Source organism: Euprymna scolopes, unplaced genomic scaffold (genome assembly GCF_053919585.1).
Source record: "Euprymna scolopes isolate OS-2025 unplaced genomic scaffold, ASM5391958v1 sca1, whole genome shotgun sequence".
NCBI lineage: Eukaryota > Metazoa > Mollusca > Cephalopoda > Sepiida > Sepiolidae > Euprymna > Euprymna scolopes.
Window position 1 is genome coordinate 1837393 of NW_027633102.1, and position 10000 is coordinate 1847392.

General features: G+C 60.0%; 2 non-coding genes and 1 pseudogene across 2 annotated transcripts in view; all 3 read right to left on the bottom strand.

Annotated features, from left to right (window-relative positions):
• The window catches only part of LOC145273225 (large subunit ribosomal RNA), a 5735-nt gene extending 3773 nt beyond the window's left edge, over positions 1 to 1962 (bottom strand). The window contains exon 1 of the ribosomal RNA XR_013866251.1: positions 1 to 1962. This exon is cut by the window's left edge and continues 3773 nt beyond it. This is a non-coding gene — a ribosomal RNA (large subunit ribosomal RNA).
• A 593-nt stretch (positions 1963 to 2555) lies between these two features.
• On the bottom strand, positions 2556 to 2713 carry LOC145273619 (5.8S ribosomal RNA). Its single transcript, XR_013866440.1, has one exon. It is a non-coding gene; the product is annotated as a 5.8S ribosomal RNA (ribosomal RNA).
• Positions 2714 to 3111: 398 nt separating this feature from the next.
• Positions 3112 to 5481, bottom strand: LOC145273515 (small subunit ribosomal RNA; annotated as a pseudogene).
• Positions 5482 to 10000: the final 4519 nt, after the last annotated feature.

Sequence of the window (10000 nt, forward strand, 5' to 3'; positions counted from 1 at the left end):
GACCGGGCGTGGATCGCCATCTTTCGGGTCCCTGGTCGCTCGCTACGCCAGAGTCGGCCGAGTCGTACTCGGAAAAAGGGGAAACCGACCCGGGGGTGATGCGCCCGCGCGCAGCGCCTAAACTCGACGACAAAATAGGACTAGTTCAAGCCGCGGGATCTCACCGATGGGCGGAAGGAGGATATGGAAGCTGGCGCCCGGCAATTCCCCTTTTTGGATGATGCGCCGGTCCCCTCTCGGGGAGGAGGGAAAAACAACCGCACGTCAGCCACGAGCCTTCCCTCTCCTATCTCTCTCGGGAAGAGAGAAAAAAGGAAAAGTTGCGGGCACCGCAGCAGCGACGGCGGAAGGCCGAAAACGCCGCGCCGGCGGGATCGGGCACGGCTCGGAGGCGGGTGAGGCGAGGAGAAGACGACGGCACGAGACCGACGACACCCCCCGACGACCCCCGGACGACTTTGCCACGACACCTCTCCCGATCGACGCCCTCCTACACGCTCTCTCGCTTTCGCTTCGCCTTCGGGGTTAGTCAGAGGTGGCCCCTACGACTCGCGAACGGCCAGGACTCCTCGGTCCGTGTTTCAAGACGGGTCGGGTGGGTTGCCGATGCACGTCGCTGACCCGGGGTGGCGGGCGGCTCGAGTAAAAAAGCGTCGCCGAGCGACCTCTCCGGAAACGGAAACGGGCGCGGGCGGGGTTGCCCCCGACAAGAACCCGAAACGTCGGCGAGGTGCGTGACGGCGAGGCCGCGCCAGTCCTATCCCGCCTCTCATCGCGCACGCGCCCGAGACGGTGGGGCGCCTAAGGAGCGACACACAGAGTGCGTCGCCCGCACGCGACTTCCGGCGGGATCAAAACGGACCGGCTCGCCACGTGTAACGGATCGTGTCAGATTTCCTCCGTTCCCGGCAGAAAGGGGCAGTTACGTTCGCGGGCCCGACGGCCGGTGGCCCCCGACTTCACAAGGTGGGAAGACGGGGGTTTTCAGGGTGATGAAACGCCTGCCGCCTACGGAAAAAAACCCGCGTGTTCGACCTGCACGCCGGGAACGGGTCGCGACGACGGACCGGAGGGGAAGTGCGTCCGGTGCCGGCCGCGCGGAGGTCGCGCCGAAGCGCCCGCGCCATGATTACGCCGAGCGATGATGAAGGGGACGGGTGCAGCGGAGTCGCGCGCGGAGGGAGCAGGAGGAAAGAAGAAGCGGCGGCGACGGATGCGGCGGGTTAGGGCCCGGCGGCAGCAGCGATCGAGAGGACGAGTCCCCTCCGTCGCAGCCAACCGACGCAGCCACCTACCGACGCCGCGGTCGTCACCACGTTTCCCTTCCCGCTATCCACGCGGCCCGTCTCCTTCGTCGGCGACGCGGGCACAAAAGCTGGAACCGCGGGGAACGAGTCCCCCGCGGACACGACGAACGACGACCTGTGCCGCGACGGCCTCTCTTTCAAGAACACACATCGAGTTTGGGCTCGAGCCTAGGCAGCACCGGACTGAGTCCCCCGCGATCGCGGTGAGCGGTCCCACCCGTTTACCCCTGGGCGGTTTCACGTTCTCTTGAACTCTCTCTCCAAAGTTCTTTTCAACTTTCCCTCACGGTACTTGTCGACTATCGGACTCGTCCCGGTATTTAGCCTTGGATGGAGCTTACCACCCGATTTGGGCTGCGTTCCCAAGCAACCCGACTCTCGGATCGAAGGCCGTCGCTCGCCGTCCGCACCGAATGGGCCTGGCACCCGCCGCGGGCGGCCCCGATCGAGGGAACTCCGAACTATGCGAGACGAAAACGAACGGCTGCCTTCGACCCATGCGCCACACGTCCCGAAGCCTTTAACTTGCGACGGGATTCGGCGTTGGGCTTCTCCCGGTTCACTCGCCGTTACTAAGGGAATCCCGGTTGGTTTCTTTTCCTCCGCTTAGCGATATGCTTAAGTTCAGCGGGTCGTCTCGTCCGAGCCGAGGGCGGCGGTTTTTAGTAGAGTGTGGTGTTTGGAGGAGAGGAATCTCGATCGGTACCCTCCGTGTGACGACGGCTGGCCGATATAGCGCCCGTCCGACCGAAAATGAAGAAGCCAACAATTAAAAAAAAGCGTGGGTCCTCCCCATCCGACGTTGCGTTGCCTACGACGCGGCCACCTTTTTACGGTGCGACGGCCGTGCTCGTCGCGCTGCTCGAGGCGTCGCTGAGAGACACCTTCATGAGGCAGAGAGCGAGACGAGCAGGCGGCGCTTACGTCGGCAGTCGGTTAGGTCGGTACTTTTTTTTTGGTCTCCCTTCGGCTGCTTTCGGACAGACTCCTCCTGCTCCTCCTCCACAGTGTTTCTTCACGCGGTCGAAAAGGGAAAAGACTCCGCGGTCTGCCAGCGGGAGACGAAGGAGGAGGCCGGAGAGGGTTTTAAAAAAAAAAAAGACATTGAAAGGAGTCAATTCTTTTTTTATTTTTCTTCCCCCTCGTCACTCGCTCCTGCGACGTCCCGGTTACCACCGTGCCGAGGACCGGGCGGGCACGGGGACGGCAAGATGTCGTTTCGTTAACGGAGAAAGACATGTAACGTTCCGCCTCTCGACCGGACGTGGCCCCGAGACAAGGGATCTCGGGGCCGCAATGTGCGTTCGAGGTGTCGATGTTCACTGAGTCCTGCAATTCGCATCAGTTATCGCGGCTGGCCGCGCTCTTCATCGACGGACGAGCCGAGTGATCCCCCGTCCAGGGTTCAGCACTTGGTTTTTTTATATTAGTTTTTGTTTATATAGATTTAGTAGTGTGCGAGGAGGTCTGTGCGAGGAGGCGTGACGGCATTGCAATGTCGCGAGTAGTTTGTTTTTTTAGCTAGCGGCGGTGGCACAGCGGCTGCAAAAAAACAAAAAAAACGATAAAGCGGCGACAAGGCAAAGAAGAAGCGGCCATCACTTGCGGTGGGCGAAAAAACAAACAGGTGGTAAGACGCGGAAGCAAGCAAGAAGAGCTGGGGCTTTAAAAACCTCCGCGTCACCACAAATCTATCTCTCGCTCCGCCTTTTATAGGTTTGTTTGCGCGCATTCGAGGCGTTGACGCCGACAGACAGAGGAGGTAGGCCGGAAAACAACAAACCAGTCTCGAACGGGAAAACGGTAATGATCCTTCCGCAGGTTCACCTACGGAAACCTTGTTACGACTTTTACTTCCTCTAAACGATCGGGTTCGGTCTTCTCTCCAGGCATCGAACGCCGAGGCGTAGATGCACGAGTGTCGTGACGGACACGTCGCGCACTGCCCGGCGGCGTCGTCGGCCAGATCCGAGGACCTCACCGGACCGTTCGATCGGTAGTAGCGACGGGCGGTGTGTACAAAGGGCAGGGACGTGATCGACGCGGGCTGTTGACCCGCGCCTACCGGGAATTCCTCGTTCACGGGGTTGGTTACAGGCCCCGATCCCTATCACGGGAGGTGGTTCAGAGGTTTCCCAACCCTCTCGGGCCGGGGCGAAGTCCCCGCTGATACCTCCAGTGTAGCGCGCGTGCGGCCCCGGACATCTAAGGGCATCACAGACCTGTTATCGCTCCGCCTCGTGTGGCTTTCTGCCACCCGTCCCTCTAAGAAGTGCGTGAGAAAACCGACCCGGACCCGAGCGCCACGGAGGACGCCGAGCCCGCCGTAAAAATCACTGACATCGGCGCACTAGTTAGCAGGCCGGAGTCTCGTTCGTTATCGGAATCAACCAGACGGATCGCTCCACCAACTAAGAACGGCCATGCACCACCACCCACCGAATCGAGAAAGAGCTATCGATCTGTCAATCCTACCGGTGTCCGGACCGGGTGAGTTTTCCCGTGTTGAGTCAAATTAAGCCGCAGGCTCCACTCCTGGTGGTGCCCTTCCGTCAATTCCTTTAAGTTTCAGCTTTGCAACCATACTCCCCCCGGAACCGAACTCTGGTTTCCCGCAGGCTACCCGCCGGGTCATGGAAGCGAACGCCGGCGGATCGCCGGTCGGCATCGTTTACGGTCGGAACTACGACGGTATCTGATCGTCTTCGAACCTCCGACTTTCGCTCTTGATCGAGGAAAACGTGCTTGCCACACGCCATCGCTGCAGTTCGTCTTGCGACGATCCAAGAATTTCACCTCTAACGTCGCAATACGAGTGGCCCCGACCGCTCCCTTCGATCATTGCCTCGCCGTAGACGGAGACCGACAGACGTAGACGAGGCCCTCTTCCATCATTCCATGCTTATCGTATGCAAGCTTGAACAGCCCGCTCTGAGCACTCTAATTTTTTCAAAGTGAACGTACCGGCCGCCGCGGACACTCGGTTAAGAGCACCCTTGGAGGAGAAACCGCCGACCGCAACACGCGCGCAGACAAGACACGAAGCAGGGACTCGGAGCGGACCGGGGGGTTCAAAAAAAAAGAGGAACGCGCGGAAAGGGAGAGGGAGAGAAGCGCGGGGGTCAGAGTGCGGGGATGCGAATGAACGCACCCAAACACACACACGTAGCACCCCCCCGTTAGACTACTCCCGGAACCGAACCGACGACCACTTGTTTTTTTTTTCCCGGATCCCGATCACGACCTCCTCGTCCACCTCGCCGGCAGGACCGCGTGGCGGGTATGCTAGCGGTTGACACCGGCGGAAAGGGCCGGGAATGCGAACGGACGACCAAAGTCAACGACGGACGATGGCGCCGCCGCCCCGGGGCCGCTTGCGCGACCACGAACCCGAGTTCGGACTACGAGCTTTTTAACCGCAACAACTTTAATATACGCTACCGGAGCTGGAATTACCGCGGCTGCTGGCACCAGACTTGCCCTCCGGTTGGTCCTCGTTAACGGATTTGAAGTGTACTCATTCCGATCGCGGGGCCTCGACAGAGTCCCGCGTCGTTATTTTTCGTCACTACCTCCCCGTGCCGGGAGTGGGTAATTTGCGCGCCTGCTGCCTTCCTTGGATGTGGTAGCCGTTTCGCATGCTCCCTCTCCGGAATCGAACCCCGATTCCCCGTTACCCGTAGTAACCACGGTAGGCACTTAACCGACCGTCGACAGTTGATAGGGCGGACCCTCGAGAGACCCGTCGCCGGGCGTGAAAGCTCGTGCGATCGACCAGTGAGTTATCCAGAGTCACCAAAGCGGAGCGCGCCGCCCTATGAGCCCCGCCACCGAACGGACCCGCGAGCGGGAACGCCGACGACGGGAGGACGGAATGACGCGCATCGGTCTCAGTCTAATATGTAGCGCCGCGACCCGGAACGGCCGACGCGGGTGCCAGCGCGCGAGGCGTGGCGACGACGGCGCGCCGACCGATCGCGGCCTGTGTCACATGTATTAGCTCTAGAATTGCCACAGTTATCCATCGCCTCCGAGGAGGAATACGGTCCCGAGGATTAGGTCCGGTTCCTGAGCCATTCGCGGTTTCGCCCGTTCTAATGCGTGGCGTGAACTTACACTTGCATGGCTTAAGCTTTGAGACAAGCATATGACTACTGGCAGGATCAACCAGGTATCGTTGGAATTTGGGACTTTGTTTCGACAGAACGACAGACCGACCGACCGACCGACCGACATAAGACAGACAACTACAACGACGGGCACGTGTTTATTTATTTTTCGAGGGGGTTCGCCGTCAGAAGAAGCGCGCTGCCCGCGCTGATGGCCTCTTTTTTGTTTCTCCCCTGACTTGGACCGAGACCGAGACTCAAAGAACGAAAGCGACCAACGTCGACAACAACAACGACAACGGCACCCTTGACAGCGATACATACGACAAACGACAAGCAGCACGACGGCAGTGCACACGGACATCGAGGGTCAAGGTGCAGACTGAACTCGCCGAGGTCGTCGTCATCGTGGTCGCCATCGATTCCGTCTCGTCGTCGTCGTCGTCAACGTCCACGTCACAGCCGGCCGAGAAGAGAGAACAGACGACAGCGTCGACAACAACAACATCGACAACGGCACCCTTGACAGCGATACATACGACAAACGACAAACAGCACGACGGCAGTGCACACGGACATCGGAGGTCAAGGTGCAGACTGGAATCGTCGAGGTCGTCGTCATCGTGGTCGCCATCGATGCCGTCTCGTCGTCGTCGTCGTCGTCTTCGTCGTCGTCGTCGTCATCAACGTACCAACCGACCGAGACGAGAGAGCAAGCAACAACGTCGACAACAACAACGACAACGGCACCCTTGACAGCGATACATACGACAAACGACAAACAGCACGACGGCAGTGCACACGGACATCGGAGGTCAAGGTGCAGACTGAACTCGTCGAGGTCGTCGTCATCGTGGTCGCCATCGATGCCGTCTCGTCGTCGTCGTCGTCTCCGTCGTCGTCGTCGTCGTCGCCAACGTCAACGTCAACATCACAGCCGTCATCGGGGAGGAGCTGGACCAGGGCAGCGGCGGCGTAAATTTTCCCGTCACCTTCGTCGTCGCCTTCGTCGACCGACCGACCGACCGGCGTCGTGTTCGTGCTCGGAAAACCGAGGAGAGACAACGTGCACATGGCGCGTTCTCGCAAGCGGCTCCTCGGTCCGATTTTTTTGGGCGGCTTTTTCGAGCTTTTTTTTTTTTTTCTCACCCTTTCGTCCGTGCGACGGCGAACGTTAGGGGAAAAAAAAAAAAAAAAAAAAACGACAACAACGCGGCGGACCGGGCGAACAACATCGTCGACACACACGACATTGACGACCGGTCCCCCTTTTCACAATCGCATCGAGATAAAAACGAACGAGTCCGATTCGAGCACCGAGTCGCGAGCGGGAGGACTGTCGGTGCAAGTATCGATCACTGACGTGAGCGCTTCGCCGGACAGAGGATGGCTCATCCGGCAGCCGTGCAAATCGACGGTATGGGAAGAACGAACAAGAAGAGCAACGACTTGATCGGCGGCTTGGGAACTGCGGACGGTGAAAACGGGTTAATCGACTGCGACCACGACTGCTCGATCGATCTTCTTTGGCGCTAACAAAGGTGGAGGTGGCGCAAGAAGGGACTAGCGCTATCACCGTCCACGTATCAGAAGATGCGGCGGCAGACGTCGACGCTTATGCGTTGTCGGACGAGAAGTCGCTGCAGCACGTGTACCGCGAGCGGGACGTCCAAGGTTTTGCCAGACGGAAAGAAATCGGGTGTCAGCGAACGTTCACACGGCTGTGAGATCGGACGCTGACAGGAGTAGGAGGCGGCAGGCAGGCGGCGGTTACGGCGGCGGCGCCTGCTGCTGCTCATCCTCCTGTTTGCTGCGGCGACTTCCAGGACGGGAGAGCATCGAACAACGTACGTATGGTTACAAGGGGATCAGGATCTACATAGTGCATCCCCCGCGGCTATTTTTGTTTGTTTGTTCGCTCGTTCGTTAATTCGTTCGTTCGTTCGTTCGTTCGTTACAATGTACGTTTTTCCGTTCGACGGCGGCAGAGAGCGGCGGCGTTTCTCCCTAATCCGGAGGATTTATCGGTCGCACAGCGATGGGTCGTTCGGCCGATCATCGAAAGATTCGCAGGTAGTGGTTGAATGGCAGAACGGCAGCAACAACAGCGGCGGCTGAGAGCGGCGAACGCTGAGGCGGAAGCAGAAGCTGCAGCAAACGTATCGGCTAAACATGGTGGACATAGATATGGCTGACGACGCGGGTACCACGACGACTATGGAACCAGGAAAAGGAGCCGTTAGTTGTTCCAACATATCGTTCGACACGTCGAGCAGCCCTAGGTCCACGGAGAAGCACACACACGTACCACGTATTATAACCTAACGACGATGAGCGGGCGCACGGTTGGCAGGAACGAAGGCGGCGGATCAAAACAAGTTGGAGCGCGGCGACAGCGATAACGGTGACAGCCCTAGGCGGCGGAGATGCCACTTTCTGACGCCTTTGCGACAAGCCCGTAGAGACGTTCCGGACCACCACGAGGCAAAGAGTCGCTGCTCCGACGAACCGACACACCAAAGTGTGCTTCCTACCGAACATGTTTTATAAAACTTTCAAACTGGAAAACCCCAGAAATGGTGTTGGTATTCGTCCAGACCCACCTCCGACACCTGAAAATGGTGGTCAAAAAAAACGTCGATTATACGAAGCGACATTTCTGGTCGGCGATTTTCCAGTTTTACGCCTACTGCCACATGGGGATGTCGGTAGGCGTCGCAAAGTGCCTTCTCGACGCCTAGGCACACCAGGACTTTGTCATTTTTTCCCCCTCGACATTCCTGGTCCGGTCTATTCCGATTTTACACCTACCGCCATGTGGGGGTGGCAGTAGGCGTCGAAAAGTGCCTTCTCGACCGCTAGCGACACCACTACTTTATCGAGCTCTGGAGGCCCGCACACCGACCCGGGGGCCGCGGAGTCGACCCCGGGGGCCTCCTGGCGTCGCCGCCGCTCACTTGGACGCCTTCCGCAACCTGTGGTCCCGCTCGGGGCCGCCGGGAGCCTCGCCGACCTGACCGGTGTCGGTAGGCGTCTGGAAGCGCCCGGCCGACCTGGACGAGGTCCCCCTGGCCCCCGGGGGACACCCCTTAGTTGGATGGGGGTGCTGTCCCGGGCACACATGCAACCCGCGGCCGCCTACCGACAGCCCCCTTCGCTCGATCGCTACTCCTTTCCAACATATGTCGGAGAAGCCGGGCGGTTGTGAAACCCCAGAAATGGTGTTGGTATTCGTCCAGACCCACCTCCGACACCTGAAAATGGTGGTCAAAAAAAACGTCGATTATACGAAGCGACATTTCTGGTCGGCGATTTTCCAGTTTTGCGCCTACCGCCATGTGGGGGTGGCAGTAGGCGTCGAAAAGTGCCTTCTCGACCGCTAGCGACACCACTACTTTATCGAGCTCTGGAGGCCCGCACACCGACCCGGGGGCCGCGGAGTCGACCCCGGGGGCCTCCTGGCGTCGCCGCCGCTCACTTGGACGCCTTCCGCAACCTGTGGTCCCGCTCGGGGCCGCCGGGAGCCTCGCCGACCTGACCGGTGTCGGTAGGCGTCTGGAAGCGCCCGGCCGACCTGGACGAGGTCCCCCTGGCCCCCGGGGGACACCCCTTAGTTGGATGGGGGTGCTGTCCCGGGCACACATGCAACCCGCGGCCGCCTACCGACAGCCCCCTTCGCTCGATCGCTACTCCTTTCCAACATATGTCGGAGAAGCCGGGCGGTTGTGAAACCCCAGAAATGGTGTTGGTATTCGTCCAGACCCACCTCCGACACCTGAAAATGGTGGTCAAAAAAAACGTCGATTATACGAAGCGACATTTCTGGTCGGCGATTTTCCAGTTTTGCGCCTACCGCCATGTGGGGGTGGCAGTAGGCGTCGAAAAGTGCCTTCTCGACCGCTAGCGACACCACTACTTTATCGAGCTCTGGAGGCCCGCACACCGACCCGGGGGCCGCGGAGTCGACCCCGGGGGCCTCCTGGCGTCGCCGCCGCTCACTTGGACGCCTTCCGCAACCTGTGGTCCCGCTCGGGGCCGCCGGGAGCCTCGCCGACCTGACCGGTGTCGGTAGGCGTCTGGAAGCGCCCGGCCGACCTGGACGAGGTCCCCCTGGCCCCCGGGGGACACCCCTTAGTTGGATGGGGGTGCTGTCCCGGGCACACATGCAACCCGCGGCCGCCTACCGACAGCCCCCTTCGCTCGATCGCTACTCCTTTCCAACATATGTCGGAGAAGCCGGGCGGTTGTGAAACCCCAGAAATGGTGTTGGTATTCGTCCAGACCCACCTCCGACACCTGAAAATGGTGGTCAAAAAAAACGTCGATTATACGAAGCGACATTTCTGGTCGGCGATTTTCCAGTTTTGCGCCTACCGCCATGTGGGGGTGGCAGTAGGCGTCGAAAAGTGCCTTCTCGACCGCTAGCGACACCACTACTTTATCGAGCTCTGGAGGCCCGCACACCGACCCGGGGGCCGCGGAGTCGACCCCGGGGGCCTCCTGGCGTCGCCGCCGCTCACTTGGACGCCTTCCGCAACCTGTGGTCCCGCTCGGGGCCGCCGGGAGCCTCGCCGACCTGACCGG